Genomic DNA, 22,240 nt, shown 5'->3' with positions numbered 1-22,240 from the left:
ATATAATAATATTTAATATTAAGAATTTTAATAAATTATATATTTTTATTAAATTATATTTAATAATAATTATGTTAAAATATGATTAAATTATTTATTATTTATATTAATAATCTTATTAAAATTTAATAACAATAACAATAATTATCAACCTAAAAAAATTCTGCTAAGGGTATTCTAGTCATTTTAGCTTTTTTCCTTATGCTATTACAACATCATTATATTCAACCAAAAACACAAGAATACTATTACGCCTCTATTCCATTACATTCAACCAAACAATTGAATTGCTATTATGCCTCTATTCCATTACGCCTCTATTCCATTATAGTGAACCAAACGTGCCCTAACAGTTTACATAAAATAGTTAGGAATAGATAAAGACCAACTGAGCAAGAGTCATACGTCCTGCCAAAGAAAGAAGATTAACATCCCAATTATCCAGCTTTTTCTGAATCTTCTTAATGACAAACTTCAAAGTGGTCGTTGTCACCCGTCGATTCAACAAAGGCTCTAGCGAAGGCTCGGCGTTCGTCGCGGCCCAAGAGGGATGATGACCATGATGGCCATTATGTTTTCAATCTCGGTGAAAATCTCACTCCAAGATGTAAGCATTATTTATTTATTTATTTATTTTTATCCTCTGTGATGTAGTTTTGATTAATGATTTGTATAATTAATGTTTTGACAGATAAAATACTTAGTAAGATGGGAAAAGGTTAGCTGACAAAGTGCTCTGCTGTGAGATCTTTTAATTTCTGTGATTCTAGTTGTGGCACTTCTCAGCAAAAATTGCTAGTATTGTAGGCACGTTTGGCCGAGTTTTGGAATGTTGGGACTGTCAAACACGAGAGTATGTTACTATTAAGATAGTTAGAAGCATTCGCAAATACCATGATGCTGCTATGATTGAAATCGATATACTTCAGCATCTGGCAAAGAATGAAAAGGGCACCTCAGGGTATGTCTTCCTATATTTTGTTTATGGATTTGTATCTAGTATAGTTTGTGCTAACACACTTTTGGTTATTATTTGTAGCCGTGTGCAGATTCGGAATTGGTTTGATATCCGCAATCACATTTGTATAGTAAGTATTCAAGAACCTTCTTTTAACCATCTTCTCGAGTTTCCATTTCAGGCATGTTTTTTCCTTAGTATAGGCAACTTTATTCTAAATAAGAGGTTTACTCTGCATTTTGCTATGAAAGGAGTGGTTGCTTGTTCTCTTAGAATGCATGATCCTTCATTCCTTCTCAGTTTTCTGTGGTTCTTTTTGTTAGAGTATGAATGAGTTAAGCATTAACTTCAGTTGGTTAAAGTCAGTTGCTTTCAGTTATGAGTCTATTGAAGTCAGTTACGGTTGTTAGTTACTAATAGCTGTTAGCTATTATATGTAGTTATCAGCTCATAGTTCCTATATATAGTATAGCTCATAGCACCTATCAGATAAGTTTTTGAGTTGTATTGTTTTCTTGTTTGTATTCAAGATTTTATCTTTGGTATAGAATTTAACATGGTATCAGATATAGGTTCGTTCCTGAGTTAGTCATTCATGACTTCTCCCTCCAGCCCATCTGCAGTTCACTCTCTTGCACCAGCAATGTCATCTATTCTACCAGATGAAATGGTTGATAGTCGATTTTTCTCTACCAAGAAGATCAGTGTACTTCTTGACGATCACAATTACTTGCTATGGCGTCAGCAGGTTCTTTTAGCAGTAAAAACGTTTAAGCTTCAAAGGTTTCTTGATCCTCAGTTTGTTCCTCCTTCCCAGTTTCTTCTTGATGGTGATGGTGTTTCACAAGACAATCCGGAGTTTGCTCGTTTTGAACAGCAATATGGTGCTCTTGCGTCGTGGTTATTAACATCGGTGAGTTCTACAGCTCTTCCCCATCTTATTGGACTTGATACGAGTCTTCAGATTTGGAATGCTCTTGTTCGGTTGTTTGGCAGCAAAACAACATCTCAGTTAATGTTCTATTGGAGGGCGTTGCATTCACAGCGTAAGGCTGATTTGTCCATGAAGGAATTTTTAATGAAAATTAAAGGCTACTGTGATAGCCTTGTTAGCTGTGGGGAGACTATTAGTGAAAGAGAGCATGTTACAGCCATTCTTAATGGCTTATCCTCTGAATATGAGTCAGTACTTACGATCATCACTGCCAGTCCAATTCCCTATGATGTTCAGAGTGTTATCACAATGTTGCTCGATGCTGAAGCACGTCAGCAATTTGTTGTGCCTGATGCTCTTAGTTCTGCCAACATGGTTATGCCTCAGCCTACTAACTCTACTAACAATAATCCCTCCTTACCAGCATATCGACCCTCATCAGGAGCTCGTGGTCGTGGGCGAGGGCGTTCTTCAGGCTCGCGGTTTCAGTGTCAACTCTGCGGGAAGGCTAGTCATCTTGTTGATCGGTGTTATTATCGATTTGATACCACCTACAAAAGTACAAACTATAGGCCACCACCCTTCCCTCAGGCAAATGTGTGCATGGTAGGCAATGGTGTTTCGCCTCAGCCCTGGGTACCTACCTATCCGCAACAGCAATGGTATGTCCCTCCCACACCTACTCAGTTGTGACCGAGTCCTGTTGCTGCTAATCCCATGCAGCATGTCAGTACATCTATTCCAGGGCCATCGTCAACTCCATCGCAGGCTCTTATTGCTACACCTGACACTGTGGCCGATAATGCTTGGTATCCAGACTCAGGAGCATCGCATCACCTCACCAATTCCCCTACTGCTTTGAGTGACAGTACTCCATACAATGGATCAGGTAAGGTGTATATGGGTAATGGGCATGCACTCTCTATCAGGTCAACCGGTCAGTCCTCTCTTCGTACTCAATCACGTTCTTTGTTTCTGAAGTCTCTGCTATGTGTGCCTGGGATAACCAAAAATCTATTATCGGTATCTAAGTTTACTAAAGATAATCGAGTGATGTTTGAGTTTTTGCCTACACAGTGCCGTGTTCGAGATCTTCAAACCAATGAAGTTCTACTCCGAGGGTCTATGCATGGTGGGCTGTACAAGCTCGACTTAGCTGGCTCGTCTCATCCAGTTGAGGTCTCTACTTCGTTTTACTGTTGTGCTGGTGCTAAACGTCTTCCCCTCAGCCTATGGCATTCTAGGCTAGGCCATCCATGTACTGCTACACTTAGAAAGGCATTACAACATTGTAATATAGAGTTTGGCTCAGCTACTGATTCGTTTTCGTGTATTGCTTGTCACTTAGGCAAAGAATGCAAGCTGCCATTTTCTAAGACTACCTCTGTGTATTCTACCCCGTTACAGTTGATAATCGCAGATGTTTGGGGTCCTGCCCCAATTCTTTCTAATGGATTTCGTTACTATGTAGCGTTTACTGATGCGTGTACTAGGTACACATGGGTGTATTTTTTAAAGAAAAAATCTGAAGTGCTGCATGTGTTTCCTCTCTTTCATAAACAAGCAGAACGGTCTCTTGGTTGCAAGCTGCTTGCTTTACAAACCGATGGGGGAGGTGAATTTCAGGCCTTAAGAAACTACCTGTCTCAACAAGGCAATCAACAGAGGGTTTCATGTCCTTACAGTTCTGAGCAAAACGGGTTAGTTGAAAGAAAACATAGACAGATTGTTGAAGTTGATTTATCTATGTTAGCCCATGCTGCTATGCCATTGTCCTGCTGGAATGAGGCCTTCAGCAGCTCAGTATACTTGATCAACAGACTTCCTTCTTCACCTCTAGGTAATATGTCACCCTATGAAAAGTTGTTTCAGGTTCCACCAGACTATTCCTTCCTTCGAGTGTTTGGGTGTTTGTGCTTTCCAAATCTTCGGCCTTATAACAATCATAAACTACAATTTCGTTCTAGTCCCTGCACATTCTTAGGTTATTCGCCTCTCCATAAAGGGGTATAGGTGTCAAGATGCTAATGGCAAAGTGTATGTTTCTCGTCACGTGTCTTTTTGTGAGTCCACATTCCCATTTAAAACAGCACCTCATAAATCTGACCCCACCACCACAGACTCCTCAAAATCTAGCTCTAAGTTGCTGGTCATGCTTCCACGTTCTTTATCACGCGTCCCATCACCTACAGCTCATAACACTCATATTGTTTCTACCTCTACACCACCTGCTCTACCTAGCCCGTCTTATCACTCTCTAGAGTCTACATCTCTTGCATCTGCTCCTTGTCCACCTGGTGCTCCCTTACAAGGTTCACATTCTACGTGTCACTCACCTAATGTTGTTCAACCCATTACTCAGCCCAATACCCATACCATGGTCACACGTAGTAAAGCAGGAATATTTAAACCTAAGGCTTACCTAACCACAACAGTCTGTTCATCAAGTGATACACCTGTTGACATCCATGAAGCAATAAAGAATGAACATTGGCAGATCGCAATTCACAACGAGCTTCAGGCGCTTCATAACAACAATACCTGGACTTTGTGTTCACTTCCTGATAATCGTCGAGCCGTGGGTTGCAAATGGTTGTTTAAGGTAAAGAAAAAGGCTGATGGGACTGTGGACAGGTATAAAGTTCGGTTAGTGGCGAAAGGTTTTTCCCAGAATGCTGGAGTTGATTTTTGCGACACGTTCAGCCCAGTGGTCCGTGCAACAACCATCCGAGTCATACTTGCGGTGGCTGTTATGAGAGGATGGCCGTTAAGGCAAGTAGATGTCAATAATGCTTTCCTTAACGGTGACTTGACAGAAGAAATTTATATGGAGCAGCCACCTGGTTTTGAGGTATCCGGTGAAAATAGACAGCAGCTTGTATGCAAGCTAAATAAGGCTCTTTATGGATTGCGCCAAGCTCCCAGAGCATGGTTTCATACACTTAAACAGTATTTGGTTCATCATCTTGGCTTTAAGGCTTCCAAGGCTGATACTTCTTTGTTTATTCGCTCCACATCAGGAAGCGTGGTGCTACTTATAGTGTATGTAGATGATATTGTGATAACAGGCAGTTTGGATACGGAAGTGGACAGTGTAGTTCGACAGCTTCATAGTTGATTTGCTCTTAAAGACATAGGGCAGCTGAATTTCTTCTTAGGTATTGACGTCAAACATATGCCGGAAGGGATGCTGCTAAGTCAGAAAAAATACATGTTAGAGATCCTTACCAAAACTGGTATGATAGGAGCTGCAGTAGTTCCTACACCTATGGTAAGAGTTCCAAAGTTAACTATCTCAGATGGCAGTCCTGCGTTTTCTGATGTTTCTTTATATCGAAGTGTAGTAGGGATGCTCCAGTATGTGTGCATCACTCGGCCAGAACTATCCTTTTGTGTCAACAAATTGAGCCAGTATATGAATTGCCCAAGTGAGACTCACTGGAGGGCAGTCAAACGTGTGTTACGATACCTTATTGGAACCAGTGATCATGGGTTGTTTTTTACCAAAGGAAATGTTGCAGTTTTTGGATACTCAGATGCTGACTGGGCTTCATCTGTTGAAGATCGTCGGTCCACCACTGGTTATGTCGTGCACCTTGGACCAAATCCTGTTGCATGGTGTTCAAAGAAACAAAGTGTAGTGTCCAGATCATCCTCAGAAGCAGAATATAGAAGTCTCGCCAACTGTGTGTCCGAGCTTCTGTGGGTTAAACAATTGGTTGGTGAGATTGGTTTATCACAGTCGATACCTGTAGTCTGGTGCGATAATACGTCAACAGTTGCAATAGCCGCAAACCCTACACACCATGCACGAATGAAACATGTAGAAATTGACCACCACTTTATTCGGGAAAAGATCCTCACTGGAGATTTGCAAGTAAATTTTGTCCCATCGTCAGGACAAATTGCGGATGTTCTTTCAAAACCAATAACACCCAAGCAGTTTGAGTCCCTTCGCAAAGCACTTCGGGTCTTCACTCTCAACGAGGCTCTCGAATGTTCAAACAACAAAGAAACTGAGGAGAATGTTAGAGTATGAATGAGTTAAGCATTAACTTCAGTTGGTTAAAGTCAATTGCTTTCAGTTATAAGTCTGTTGAAGTCAGTTACGGTTGTTAGTTACTAATAGCTGTTAGCTATTATATGCAGTTATCATTTCATAGTTCCTATATATAGTATAGCTCATAGCACCTATCAGATAAGTTTTTGAGTTGTATTGTTTTCTTGTTTGTATTCAAGATTTTATCTTTGGTATAGAATTTAACACTTTTTAGGCAAATTAGTTGAAATACTGATAATTGAAACTTGAATCTATTAAGATAAGTTGAGTTCTTAATTATAGATGTTTTGTCCTTGTAGACTTCATTTATAGAATTGGGACTGAACAAAAATCTTCCTGTGAATGCATTTTAACGGTGTTTTTAATGGTGTTACCAGGTGTTTGAGAAGCTTGGACCAAGTTTATTTGATTTTCTAAAGAGAAATAAATACTCCCCATTTCCTGTGGATCTTGTTCGCGAATTTGTTCATCAGCTTTTGGAATCTGTAGCATGTGTGTGGATTGTTCTTGGCTCAACATTGTCATCTTTCCTTCTCTAAGAAATCACCTTGTTCTGTTACTTGGCCTTGTTTGCTTGTACAAGGGTGGCATTGGGTTGCTTAATATGTTTCTTTTGTTTAACGTCTTCCTATGCTATTACTTATCTGGCAGATATGCATGATTTACTCTTAATCAATACCGACCTGAAGCCTGAAAATATTCTTCTTGTTTCTTCTGAATATGTAAAGCTTCCTGGCTGGAAGGTAGTTTGGGTTTTTATAATTAATAATTTATGCCTTTTTAGATTTGGGGTACAAACTTGGTTATGAATAAAAAATGCTTGAAATGGTACAGAGGAGTTCTTCAGATGAAACGCGTTTCAGGTGCTTGCCATAGTCAAGTGCCATTAAGCTGATTGATTTTGGTACCACTGCATTCGATAATCAGAATCACAGCTCCATTGTTTCCACAAGGCATTACAGAGCCCCTGAGATTATTCTAGGTAATGAATACTCTGTTTCTTTTTGTTTGTTTTGTGTTTTGTTCTATTTCCTAGATATTATTCTAGTTTCTAGTTGAGTTCAAGGAAGGGTATTTTAGGACAGCGTCTGAAAATCTAATAGAAAATAGTCGAATGACTTACTGTTTGGTTTCCCTTTTGAGTTCTTCCATTTTAATATCTTGTATGATTGAATTGCCTAGATTGCTTCTGTATATGCTTTAAATTACTTCGACACTTTTCAAGTGTGCTAATTGTTGTTTTGGCACCGATCAAATGTGCCATCTGTTGTTATGACTCCCTTCAATTATGCCATTTGTTGTTTTGATACATTTATTAATACATTGATGCAGGTCTAGGTTGGAGTTATCCTTCTGATCTTTGGAGTTGGTTGTATACTTATTGAACTATGCACAGTCAGTCTTGCATTCCTTCAGATGAATTTAGCTTTGTTTAGATGTGGAACATGGGACCTTACGCTGGTTAATTCATGTGTAGAGTGGAGCATTATTTCAGACCCATGAGAACTTGGAGCATTTGGCAATGATGGAGATGGTATTAGGACCTCTTCCTGAGCATATGATTCGAAGGGCTAGGTAAGTTATAAGCTTACTTTTAATCACATAATCAACTGGTTTTAACTGCATTGCATCTCACCATATTTTTGGTTTGATACAGCCGAGGTTCAGAAAAATATTTCGGAGCGGCTCTAGACTAAATTGGCCTGAAGGAGCAGTTTCTAGGGAGAGTATTAGAGCTGTTAAGAAGCTTGATCGCCTGAAGGTCATATTTCCTTTCATGCGTTTGTTTTGTCATGTAGATTTCCTTTCTCTGATTCAGTATCGGTTCCTTATTTCAGAATATGGTATCACAACATGTAGAGAGTTCGAGATATTTTCTTGCAGACCTATTGGAAGGTTTATTAAAATACGATCCATCTGAACGTCTCACTGCACGTCAAGCTCTAAATCATCCCTTTTTCTCAGAATCCAAGTAGACGGTAAAATAATAGTGCTCGAAATGGCAGATGAATGGCAAAGGCCAGCTACCAAATTTGAGGTTTCCATGTTCGTATATTAATGTTGATTCATAGAAAATCTCAAAGAACATGCTGGATCCATGTTGCGAAACTGCATGAGCTTAGCGGAATTGAAGAAAATCGATGGCCGGTGTTTTGAAGAGAGGTTTCTTGGAGACAAAAGTGATGGTATTGGGGTATAAAACAGTAAACATAGTTTGTAATAAGCTTGTGCTTCAATCACTTGTCATCCTCTGGGTAATGTTACATAATTTATTTACCTTATGGCTTCAGAGTTTAGGCTGAAAATCTTTCTTTATTCATATAGTTCGTAACATATTTGAGAAAAAAGACTCCATGCATTGAAGATGATTTGAAAGTCACTTTATTCATATAGTTATCCATGATCGTGAAAAAAGAAGTCGAGCAATCACCACTGTTAAGTTGGTCAGCAAAATAACGTAAAGAGACCTAAAGCTTAAAAATGCTCCCTAAGAATCTGTTTCCAAGGAGATGAAATCCCAAACGTGATAGAAACTAAAGTAGCCACAGTTACTAAACATAAAAGGAGTCTTCTAAGATGCATCGTTTGCAGAACATATTTGCTTAGGGGTGAAACAATAACCCGTTTGCTGAAGGAAATGGATCAAGTTCAAAGCTTACTACCGAGAGAAAGCAAACCCGTAATGAGTAACGATGGGAAATGCAACAAAGTGCGGAAAGTTTTGGAATGAAAATATGGGACCATGTTTGCACATATGAAGAAAAGGATGGAGAGTCAAACCAAGCTCATGGGCGCTCCAAGTAATCTTGGGTTGAATCTTCATTAGGACAACGAAAGGCTGTGAAGCAGTAGTGGTGATTTGGAACATTTTCATAATATATATTATTTCAATAGTTGCAAAGGAAAAATTGTAAGTAACCAAAAGTTACAACACTTATTACTAATCAAGAATTGTTATTATTGGAAAGTAATGAGTTACGTGTCTTGTTACTTGAAGTTATGTTGCTTGATTATTAATAAAAGTTATGATTATTCAAGCAATATATATTAAATAGTTGTGTGCATTATTAAAAGATGTGACTATCTAAATAGGCATATATTGGATGCTTATGTCTCTATGAAGGGACATGAAAGCTCTTATAAATAAGAGACAAATTTCATTTGTAAGACACCAATATATACCCAAAACTTGGAAACAAAGCTTTTTTTCTATATACTTTCTAAAAAAACTTATTTCTATTCTCCATCTTTTAATATTCCTAAATTATTCTATAAAAAAAATTGTAAAGTTATTTATGGTATTTGATATTCTTACTATACTTTGTTGGTGCTCATGGACTATTCTTTTAGTGCAAAACGTGGATAGTAAGTTTCATATATCTTTAAATTTCAGAGGATAGTTGTTGAAAATGGAATAACTTTTTAAAGCTAACCAACCCTGAGAGTAAGAAAAGGTGCGCACAGTGATGACGCAGCTCGACGTGCATGCTTTGTGGTAAACACTATGGGTGAATATTATGAAGAGGTTGAAGGACTCCTTGGTGTTGGATGAATATGCACTTAGCATATCTTTATTAGAAACCTTATGCCAGAGAGAGCCAAACCAATTAAGATATTTCACTTGAAAAGCTTTAACAAATGCCTACAATCTTACTAAACAAATGGGAATACATAGAGTTTAATATTCCAAGGAAAACCTTACGTAACTTACAAACAATCATATTTCATCACTCATTTCATCCCATAACTAGAATAGAATAACCTAGGTCCAACAAACTACCTACTATGAAGGAAAGAGAGGAGCATAGAAAGAAATGTTTGTGCATGTGATGTGGTACAAAATTCTCAATTGGCCACAAATTATCAAATCTCAGCTATACTAAAATTTAGTGGATGATAATAATGAGACTGAAGAACATAAAGAGATCTTGGACTGCCTAGAGTCGAGGGAGGAACCCAGTGTGGAAGAAACTGAAAAGTTACAAAAGGTAGCTATTTATTTGCATGCCATTCGAGGTACTGACAGGCCTCAAACTATTGAGAGTGATGGGATGAAATATGATATTGGAAGTCGATTGGTTACAAGGATTAGGACCAATTCTACGGGATTGCCAAAAACTCGCTATTGAATTTTCAGTAGAGGGTCAGCATTATATACTTCGAGGTTTGGTTTCTAGAGCTATCGGGATTGCAGCTAAGAGGAAATCCACTAAAGTTGATGTTCCCTTTAGGAGTTCATGCACTATTTTAGTCACCAAGGAGTACATGTGCAACTACTTTCCTTTGAAGCTCAATAGGACATCATTGCTCAATATCTTGCTCAATTACAAGAATTTTTGTGTGAGTATTTTCTTTTTGTTTTTGATGGCCCAAGGGATCACCTCCAAAAATAACTAAAATTTTGATTTAATAGGACTAAATTGAATTTTGGTTTACTTTTGAAGTTAAATTGAATTTTTACTTTTAATAAAGGACTAATAGAATAGTTGAAAATGTTCCATTTTAACCGGGATTGGTTTTATTTTGATTTTAATTAATTTTAAATTTGTTTTGAAATAGTTTGTAACACTTCTAAAATTTTTATATTTTAAAAGCAATTATAAATCGAGATAGTATGCAATTGATTTCTCGATAAAGTAAAATAAGGAAATGAAAGTGATAAAAGAGAAGGTTGAGGAGTTTTTCTCATGTTTATACTTCATTCCCCAAATTTCAAATAATTATACTTGAACTTCAAAATTTTTTACATCTTTACGATTTAATCCTTACTTTAATTTAATATACTACAACATACTTTCAATTTAACTTTCTTTGATACTCCTCAACCTTCTCTTTTATCACTTTCATTTCCTTATTTAAGGACCAAAAAGAAAATAACCCAAAATTCTTATGATATCAAAATGGTGTGTAGGGACCAAATTGAATAAGTGAAGAAATATGAAGGACCAAATTGTAATTTTACCAAAAGTGAATAGTGACTCAAGGATGAGATTTTGAATAAACATGAAGGATAAAATAGTCACTACTCAAATTAGATAATTATATCATCTAATAAATAAGAAAGAAAAGTGTTAAATTATGATTGGTTGATTATTTTATTATTTTATAAGATAATTTATTATTTAAATAATAAATTAAATAATATATTTGTATGGAAACATGAAGAAAATTCTTCATCCTTCCAACGCCACTTATATATACATGAAAAGGGATTTTTATTTTCCTTACAATTTGGTCCCTTACCATTAAATCCACTTTTTCTTCCAAATTCCTTGGAAATTTCAATAGCCACTCCAAAAGGAGAAGTGAAGTAGAGACACTAGAAAGTTAGAATATCATCTTGGAAGAAAGAAATTGAAAGTGGAAGTGGAGATAGTTGTGGAATTTTACTTTGTTTAATTTTAATCTAAGTATAAAGCATGTTAACTAGTTGATTTAATTATGAAAGTGTAAATATTATGTATGAAAATAAATTTGTGTATTGAAATAGTAGAAAATGACTAAATTGTAAAGTAAAAAAGATAAGTCTTGTGGAATTGAGTGTTGAAAGAGAATATAAATGAAGTGAGATGAAATAGTGATGAGATAAAAAGTGAATGAGATAAAATTCTAAATTACATTGAAATTATGATAATAAGGACTAATTTGTAAAGTGTACAAAAGTTTATGATTTAAATAAAGTATTATGAAAAGAGTTTAAATGAAGTGTTAAACTGTTAGTGCATTGATTTCAAAGTGATGTTAAGGTGAAATTATAGTAAATAATGAATTTCCACGATGTTAGGGATTAAATTGTAACTTTGTGAAATTTATAATTGAAACAAGAGATGTGAAGTGCCTAAGAATTTGTTATGTGAAACAAGATATTATAATTGATTATTTGATTAAAGTGCTTATGTAGTGAAAAATAAATTCCATAACATTAGGAACTAAATTGAAAAGGTACAAAAGTTTAAGTATGGATAGGATATTATAATAAAGAGCTTAAATGAAAAGTTAAATGTTATTGAATTAATTGCAAAGTAATATTTAAGTTAATTTCTAGTCATTCTTGAATTTCATATTGAAAAGGACCAAATCGAAAAATATACAAAAGTGACTAAGTATACTAAAATTTTGAAATAGCATATTCAAGTGAAAGATATGCTAAGTGAAAGGATAGTAATTAATGAAATTATATACTAGCTATGACGAGTACATAGGTTAAATTTAATTGTGAACATAAGTGGACCTAATTGTAAAACCCGAATACTTTTGTTAATTTTATAGAATTTTTGAAATGAAATAGGTTTAAGATTAAATAACCCAAATCAAATTCTTCTTAAATTCTTAAACATTGAATCAGAAACGGTATCAATACCAAGATAAAGGTATTGATACTATAATAAAGATATTTGTACTTTGAAAAAAGTATCGATACTTAAGCAATGTACAGATACTTAAGCGAAGTACAAATACTTTAAGGAAACATATTCATCCAAGCAATTTGGACAGCAATAGTGGTCTAAATTTTAAAATTCACCAAAAATTGTAGAGATCGATTTAGAGCTTGAATTAAATATGGAATTAAAACTTAATGAGTCTAGTTTTGCATAAAAGAAACAGTGTAAGCAATAGAATTGTAAATTATGAGATATATGGATTTTTGTGAAATAAGGTCAGAATAATTTTGGGTTTCATGAATGTTTAGGGTTTAGGGTATTGTACAAAAATGGAAAAAAATGTACAAAAATGTTTAAGAGATGAAATTTATATGAATAAAAGTTTAGTTAGTTTATTTTCAAGAAAAACAAATGGCAACCTAGTACAAGACTTGTACTGTTAGATAATTAATTTTTAGCAAAGGAGGGTCACAGTTGACGAGATGTAGAACAATGGAAGATTTGAGGAAAAAACTGTATTTATTTGATTATGTAGAAATTTTGGAATTTTTATAGTAAAAACTTTATTGAGCCTAGTTTCAAAAACAAAAAGTGGATGTTAATTTCAAATTCTGTAGACTGAGATATAAATAATTTAGTATCTGTCACTCAAATGGACAACCTTAATAAGAGTATGTATGAAATGAGGGAAATCTTAATTAATGTTATATATAAGCATATGATACTCAAATAAAAGGCACATATATACATAAATACACATGTACATAACAGACGTGGAATGGAGAGGAGAAGGAAAAATAGTAAAAGAGTTTGATGTTAAGAAATTGTTATAAGTTCAAAAAGTTTGCAAATAAGTCATAAATGACCTATAAACTATTTAATGAGCTAACAAAAGCTTGATTAAAGCTTGAAATGAAAATAAAAATTTATTATTAATTGCAATTTGATTAGGAAGAGTATTTGAATTGAATTTATCTGAAGTTGCTTTGGACACAAATGTAACATTCCAATGCCCGGCCTTGGAGAGCGGATGAGGTATAGGGGTGTTATGTTTAGTGGTATCAGAGCTTAAGTTTAGCTGATCCTCAGACAAAGATCAAGCCTAGAAATACAAGTCACATAAGAAAATTGAATATAAAATAATGAAATATGAATTTGAAATTTGAAAAGATAGTAAAGTAAGCCTTAAATTGTTCCTGACTAGATAATAATTTTAGCATGATTCGCGACAATAGGTGTGAAGTATAGACATGTGAGAAAGAATAGAGTTTGAACTTGGGGAAATGATGAAAAAATGAAAGTCATAAATAAATATGGCATAAGATGATAAGAAGATGATTAAATTGTAAAAATGTGAACTTAAATTATAATAATAAGTTAAAAAGTATAAGCACGAGATTAGCAATAAAGGAATATAAAATGATCAAAGTAAGTTAATTAAAATAACATGTATAAATATTTTGCCCAAATTCATAATACTAATTCTCGTTAAATCAAGTCTAATTTCATCAAATACCCTTTAATGGTAACTAGATAAATATTTAGCAACTGAAGAATCTAAGACATGGGTAACCTTAATCAAGCTTAGATGATCATGAAAACATAAAAGTTTCAAAGAAAAAGCATGATTACCTTAAGATTTTAGACTAAACTACAAAGAGAAATTTTTCATTCTTTCTTTTTTCTTCCTATTTGGACAACACACACTTGAAAAATATGAAGTACATTTTCTCTCCACTATTTGGTATTTATACTAAGATTAATGCATTAATTAACTCAATTAATCTAAAATTTAACCTTTAATTAAACTTAATTAATTAGCTTAAATAATTGTAAGCATGTGGGTTTCCACTATCGTTCACTAATTCATTTCACAATAATGGTTAAATAACCACTTAGGTCCTTTGGTTAATTGCTAATTTGGTCTTTAAACATTTTCTAATTTAAAACTCAATAGCGATTGAACTTTAATTCATGGTTTTCTCAGTTAAATTACTTAATAGATCTTTCATTTTTTTTATATAAATTGTGTGATTTTTCATATTTTATTCTTATGAATTTGATTTATGGAAACGGGGTTCCAAAACCATATTTTCCAACACTGCCTAAAATCGAGTCGTTAAAATTCTTCCCTCCTTTAAGAAATTTTGTGTCCTCGAAATTTACTTGAGAAGATGTGGGAATATTGAGATCTCATCATCTCTTACGGTTCCTAAGTAACTTATTTTGTGCTATGATTGCACCATAAAACTTTCACTAATGACACACACTTGGTTCTCAACTCTTTCATTTCTCGAGCCAAGATTTCTACCGGCTCTTCCTTGTACGTCAAATCAAGTTGCACCTCAACCACTTCTACGAGTATCACATGAAAAAGATTAGATCAATACCGCGAAGCAATGACACATGGAACATATTATGAATCTTTTGCAACTTTGATGGCAAAGCCAAACGATAGAAAACCGGTCTAACTCTTTCAATAGTTTCATATGGCTTAATATACCTGGGACTTAACTTCCCTTTGTGGACAAAATACAAAATTTTCTTCCATAGAGAAACTTTCAAGAATACTTTTTTCTTCCACAACATATTTAATTTCTTTTTGTTTCAAGTCAGCATATGAATTTTGTCTATCTAAGGTTACTTTCAATCTGTCTTTTATCAATGTCACTGTATCACCCTATACCAACCCGATCGCTGGGTCCAGGTACCAAGTGTCACAATTAACCCGAGTTACTTAACAACAATTCTAACTTGAATTATTTACATCTTAAATATCGCTAGGATTAATTCATATTTATCACATAATTTTTTCTCTAATCTCTTTAATTATCAATAGGTTTCAAACTATAACTACAAATAAACTTTCTATAATTTCTAAGGTTCTTACAATCAATTTACCTTATTGAGCATGTATATGTTAATATATATACAATGATTTGGAATTTAAAACTTTAATAAAAGTTCACTTATTTGAAACCTTAGGCGTAGACTCTAAGGGCGCCCCTCTATATGCATGATACAACTATGATGCCACTTGCATGAGCTTAGCAGTGTTTGGCTTGATCCCTCCACATGATCCTCGAGTCATCCCTTAACCCTACATTCAAGGTAAAATACACGTAATTTTGAAAGAACTTAGTGAGAATCTATAGAACAATGTTCACAAGTGACCTTGAAGTTCAAGAAATAAATAACTAATGCACATAATTAAACTCCCTGTATTTCATAGGAGATCCTGTAGTTCGACTGGTGATAGAAATACTGCAACAAATAAATATGTAATTAAAAAGCAGTGTCTGCAAGTATAATGGTCAAATTGTAATATAGTTAAGTGTTACAACGATACATTGCGGAAAGCATTCCGAGGATCGTACCCAAGGGAGGTTGAATTAAACCTAAATTAATTCTTTAGACTAATAGGATTAAATAGTACTAATTCAAAATTATATTATGAAAACCAAATTAAAATGGATTAATTAAACTAACATAAATTTATCTAAAACTAAAAATCTTTCAATTAACAATCTAAATTTAATCCAATAAAAATAGGCAAGAGTTCAACTCACTTTAGTGTTCCTAATTAACTTTGGAACTCAGGTTTTATCAAGTTAGCTATTAATTAACCAGTTATTACCTCTCAACCTCTAGCTAATTAACTAATCGACCAATACACGCTTACCTCTCAACCTCACTTTCTTGACAGGGATAAATTATGATTTACTAGGTAAACTTAGCTCTTGATCTCATTTATTCTAAATTACTTCTTAAGGGTGTCACTTCCTAGGGTTTAATCGTACATAATTATAACCAACTAACTTGAATTTCAACCCTAATTCATCCGTTAATTAGTCACACATCTGTTCTTTAAACAGTAAATTAAATAAAAGTATGGAATAGAGAAATGAGTCTGTTTTGATATCAGTTTTTGCTCGGAAGTGAAATCTCCTTTAACAGTCATGAAAATCACTTCAATTGTAATTGGAATCCATAAGAAAATAACGAAAAACTATTAAATGAAAACCTTGGATCCTAATTGAATCCAAGTTAAACAATAACAAAAAGTATTTAAAGGACTAAATTGAAATAAAATAAAACCTAAAATAAAACCCTAAAAATAACTAAGTGGCTCACTTGGACAAGCCCCTAAATTGAGACTTAACTTGCCTATTTATAAAGTTTATGACCCGACCTAATTAGGTTACTAAACAACCTAAAAATTTGATTAAGTTACATTGTGTGGACAAAAATACCCATGCTTAATTTTCCTAATTGCAGCTCGGTCTCGCGACACCACAGGACCAGTGTCGTGACACTACCTTTATTTTTTGGATCTTTTTGGCTTCAAAGTTTGGTGTCGTGGCGCTTCAGTTGTCCTTCGTCTTCTAAGAATGATAGCAGTGTCTTAAACAATAGATAGAGCCGTTAGATCATCCCTAGGGCCGTAGTGGCCCATTAGGTCATAATATAACTCAAAATTACGTAAAAAAACACTTATTTTTCATAAATTAACCATAAATTAATAAAAACAAAAAATAAACTAAAACATATAAAAATACTAGAAAACAAGCTCATTAAATGCCAGAAAGACCTTAATTTGCCACAACGAATTATGGTCAAACTCCCCCAAACTTAAGTCGTTCCTTGTTGGCAAGAAGCAAAATAAAAACACACACACAAAACAAGAAAATAAAAAAACCAAACAGTGCTCGAACATGCCACATATAACAAATTAGTTCAAAGCTATGTACACAGAACAATGTGAATAAATAAGTAACTCTAACATGATATATAATAGACTCTCAACTTTCAACATCATACACATTAGTTCATAAAGTCACAAAGTAAACAAATTCAAGATTGTTAAGTACATTGATCCATCGAAACAAGTACACAAAATTTACATTTATGCTCAAAGAATACAAGTATTTAGAAATGTCAACGTTCAACTAATTTTCATCCACGAATAGTATCACCTAGGTTACATAGGTCTTTTTGTCTTGTCATGTTCTACGGCTTAGTTTGGTTCGGAATTTAAGAATAGTTGCAACAAAATGGTTTAAGCACGAAAATGGTTTGACACATTATGTTAACCCTAATACTTCCTTAATGAACCCCTTTAGCTCACCACATTATATCCCCTTCTCTCACCTACCTTTTCTCCTCGATTCCTAAGGTGTAGTACAATATTAGCGAATACAATTATCCTAGCGAGACTTACATACAACAATGAGGAATTTTTCCTTTCTATCTTTTTCATTTCTTTTTCACTAACTTTGCTTTTCTATTTTCTCGAGAACTTCTCGCTTGGCTATTTTAGCATTATCAAACATTTTCTTTTGGTAATTTTTTAAAATTTTCTATTTATGCATAAGTTTGCAAGACTCTTATACTTGCCATACTATACTATCCATTAGGTTCACTCTTATTTTTCTTTATTTTGGAAACCACTGTGTCATATCTACCTAACCTTCAATATTAATGGTCTGACGTCTAAGTTTGTGCAGGGACTAAGAAAATCAGATCAAGAGATTATATTTTAAGGCTTAGGGCTTCCGTTGTGGTTTATTAAGAAATAGGGATTTAGGCTAAAAAAGTAGGGTACTAGGCATTTTAAGTTAAGGTCAGCTTTTTTTAGCTCTGTAATGTCTTCCAAACAATGCCTTAGGTCATCCCTAAGTGTCTCAATCCATGGATTACAATTCACTAAATACTAACACTTTAACAACTTATTATTCAAATAAACACATATGTTTTTTATGTACCTATTTGTCATTTGGTATACCTAACACACTATAACCTATTCACAATGTAATAAAATGAACTAATTAGTGTAATACTAAACAACCTCAAATCAATTACTATCAAGTCAATTACAATTCAAATAGGAAATCCTATTTACATGCTCCTAACCAATCACTTGTATTGCTACAAGCTTGTGCACAAACAAACACACAAAAACAAAAATTAATGAAAATAATTAATAAAAGCAAAAAAAAATTTGAAAAATTTCTATGTTACCCCCCACACTTTATTTGTCACATTATCCTTAAAGTGCGCCTAATAGATAAGAGAAGAGACTACCCAGTATGAGCGTTGACGTTCCTCGAATGTGGTCGGGTGGTCCTCCTCATGCCAGTTTTGCTCCAAATTGCAATGCCTCATATCGTACGGAGGTCGTACACAAAATTAGCTAATAGAAAACTAATGCAAAAATAAATAACTAAAGTTCAAACAAAAATAAAATCATCTAAAAATAAAAATTCAACTCCCAAAAAAAATTTAACGGTTTAAACGTTTTTAATCAGAATCGGGATCTAACCAATTCTCCTCAATCATCGTGTGCTTCCCTCGACCTGTGTTTGGTGTGCCGACCCTCACACTCGTAGAACTAGTAGGGCTAGTACGGCTTAGAGTGTGAATGTTAACTCCTTTGATGAATGGTTGTTCTGGTCAAAACATCTCATCAAAGTGCTTGTTATGGACCGACTCTTCATCTTGTTTAAAAGATTGCCTAGGTTGGTATCGATTTGGTGGTGACTTTGGCACTAGAATACTGAATCGTTGGGCATAGTAAATTCCAAACAGTGTCATCGATTGCATCCACTGGATGACCCACTTTATGTCCTTCATCTCACTCGACCCTTAGCTTTCTTGCTCTTCTGCTTTAGAGATGGCGGAACATCCATCTTTTTCTTTCAATGTATGTTTCAGTTGTGGATATGCTTCTGATTGAACTCAATGTACTAAGTTTAGATGGAGTTCCCAAGAATGCTCTTCGTTGGCTTAATGAATTGCTCCATTGTGGACATCGGGACCTTGGCTTTCTTGCACATGGCAGTCACTAGGCGCGGGAAGAATATCTCAACCTTCTTGCCACTAATGTAGGTAAACATCGCTTTGTAGATCTACTTGTCGATGCACACATGTCGACGCTGTAAAATACAGTAAACCAGAACAACTTGAAAAGCATTAACATTAGACACATTAAGGGCTGGAGAGATTCGCATACAAATAAGCTGCGTCAACATTTTGGCAACCGAAAACATGATTTCCTAATCGAATGATAAAGGGATATTGGTCCTTGACTGGTGTTTCCAAACGCTTCTCCCCTTGGTTAAGTAAGTAATGATCTCATCCATATCTATGTCTCAAAAATATTCTATACCTAATGTATCTAAAGCATCAGAGACATAGTATGGGGCATTACAAAAATTTCAAATTTCTCGAGGAGTGCATAAGACCTCTTTGCCTTTGATGGTGACATGAGTGTGCACGTCATGATGTGATTTATTAATTTTACGCTCTTTTAATGTGGCATAAAACTCGTACACCACTGAGTCAATCGTCAACTCTTTCTGTGTGAGGCAGAAATTGATCCATTAGTTCGCACGAATTAAATCCCAAATCTCATTGTTCAAGTCGAATGATGGGTCAAACCTGCGTTCTTGAATAAACGTTTTGCATTGGAGTTTCAAGAAGTATTTTTTGACTTCTTGGCTCTGAAATTGAGTAGAAAGAAATTCCCTTGAGTCGGTTGGTTGCGAGGTGCGGTAATTTTTTCTAAGGACAATTTACAAACAATAGTCCAAACACAACTAATACAATGAAATAAAAATAAAATAAATAATAGAAAAAAATGAAGGATGTTTCACCGAGATTGTTGCGTGAAGAGGTGATTGCCAATGGCATAGAGTAATAGAGAAGACAACAATGGTACGAACAAGAGACGAGAGCTCACAAAATACTACAAAAAACGAAAGTAAAGATGGAAGGGAAGTGATCATCTGCGGTTAGGAGGGCTTAGGGGGTGTTTAGAATATGTTCAGAGTGTAAAATTAGGGTTAAAAATAGATTAGCATATATATAGGGATGTACGGAACACACAAAAAAATAGATAAAAAATTGAAGACCTAAAAATGGTGTCATGACACTAGGTGTTGGTGTCGCGACACCGTACTTCGAATGCTCCATATTTTAAGTTCAAAGTGCCATGTTACGGCACTGGCCAAATATTTCAAATTAATTTTCGTTTGAAATGCCATGTTGTGACAATGAGGTTCAATGTCATGACACTAGATGGAATTTGACAAGATTTTAGGTTCAAAGTGCAATGTCGCGACATGGAGATGCGATGTCATGACACCGCCCTGATTTTAAAAATCCTGGGAGCTTCGAAGTTCAGTGTCGCAACATTAAGCTTCGGTGTCGCGACACCGCCCTTGTTTTCTTCATTTTCAAGTTCTAGGGACTGTCAATTCCTCCGTTTTACTTCTAATTTCTCAATAGGTCCCTAGTAGGTTCCCTCTAGCTACCTAAGGCCTTGAACCTAATCTAATTAAAACTTTCTAACCTAATTAAAAACCAAAATACAAACCCCAAAGTTCAAATGTACAAAATTTACAAAAAAATGTCAAAGTTCAAATGTGCAAGGATCGACCGTTGAAAGAAACATCTATTCTTAGTGAGTTCTTAATGAAATCAAGGCTAGCAAAAGAAAAAGAATGATTAGCAACAAATTCAACAGTAGAGAAATTAAAAACAAACAAAAAAACAAAGGGAATGAATCGATGAATATTCGACTAGCAAATAAACAAAAGAATAAAAGTTTTTGAACTCTAAGATCAATTCTTGATGATGATGAAGGCTGCCGACCAAATCTGAAAACAAATAAATGAAAGAGATTAGAAGTCACTAAAAACAAATGAAAATAAAAGTAAAACAAAGGCTTAAGGTATAGTTGAAAAAGAGAGTCCAAGATCCGATGGAATTAAGGTTTCTTGAAGCAGAAAGGAAAAAAACAAAGCTTGGACAAGAAACAAAGCCGAATTCAAATCTAAAATTTAAACACCAAACAATTTTTAATTGAATGAAATTGAAGCAAAAACAAACAACAAGATGAGAAAAGAACAATCAATCCAAGAAAGGAGAGAGATATCATCAAATTGATACGATCTTGATGTGAATAAGTGTGATCTGATTCTTCTTGGTTGATTCTTGAACTTAAACCGAAGAAACAACAAGTCAATTAGATGAATAATGAAAGTAACAGAACAAAATTAAAAAGAAAAGAAAAACAAGATGAAAAGATAGATAAGAAAAACAAGATGAAAAGATAGATATTGCCGAATGTAGAAGATGGAAAAATGAATAATAGATTAATGGATGACACCCTAAGAATCCTTTGAACCGAAATGGTTCAATAACCCAAGGTTCTAATTTCCCCTCTAAGTAAGAAACTTAGTAGGTTAAAGCTTGAAGATGATCCCCAAAAAAGCTAAAATATTACGACAAGCAACTTTTAAAATCAAACAAGAAGAATTCTCGTAAAGAATAACTCAAAGAGTATTTATTCAATGAAAGCATAATGAATAACGGGTAGCCAACCATGCTATATTTAAGCTGCCAAGTGATTACTATGAAGAGAGTGTTTTTAGCGTAATGATAAACATGCCAACTCATCGCCAACTAATACTTAAAACTAATTAACAAACTTTATCCTAACTAATAAAAATATGAAATAAAACTTCCTAAGTGTGGATTAAAAGTGGAATTCAGCCAAGGCATGTATATGGGCTACTTGGGCTGAATTTCTATAAATGATTCACTTATTAACCTAAAACGAGCTGAAAATTGAAAATTGACTTAAAATGGGCCACTTTCACAAATTTTGACCAAATTTTCAACTAAGTTCTTGGTAAAAATTCAAGATGGGCTTGTGGACGTTCCCTTAGGCTGATTTTCAAGATTTTGAATTTGTGATCCTTTCATTGGAAGATTTGGCTCATTTAAGCTCGTCAATGTAATCCATGTTGTTCCAACTCATTTGGTTTGTTGGACCAAGAATTCCAAGTTTTGGAATCTTTATTTTCTTGAATCCTTGAATCTTCATATAAGATGGAATT

The 22,240-nt window shown here is 34.4% G+C and overlaps 1 pseudogene; it reads left to right on the top strand.

The window, feature by feature from the left end:
• The first annotated feature begins 691 nt into the window (after positions 1 to 691).
• On the top strand, positions 692 to 8,215 carry LOC105774260 (serine/threonine-protein kinase AFC3-like; annotated as a pseudogene).
• The last annotated feature ends 14,025 nt before the right edge of the window (positions 8,216 to 22,240 follow it).

This window comes from Gossypium raimondii, chromosome 6, assembly GCF_025698545.1.
Source record: "Gossypium raimondii isolate GPD5lz chromosome 6, ASM2569854v1, whole genome shotgun sequence".
Taxonomy (NCBI): Eukaryota; Viridiplantae; Streptophyta; class Magnoliopsida; order Malvales; family Malvaceae; genus Gossypium; species Gossypium raimondii.
Note: the sequence above shows the minus strand (reverse complement) of the source record. Positions and strands in the feature narration are given on the sequence as shown.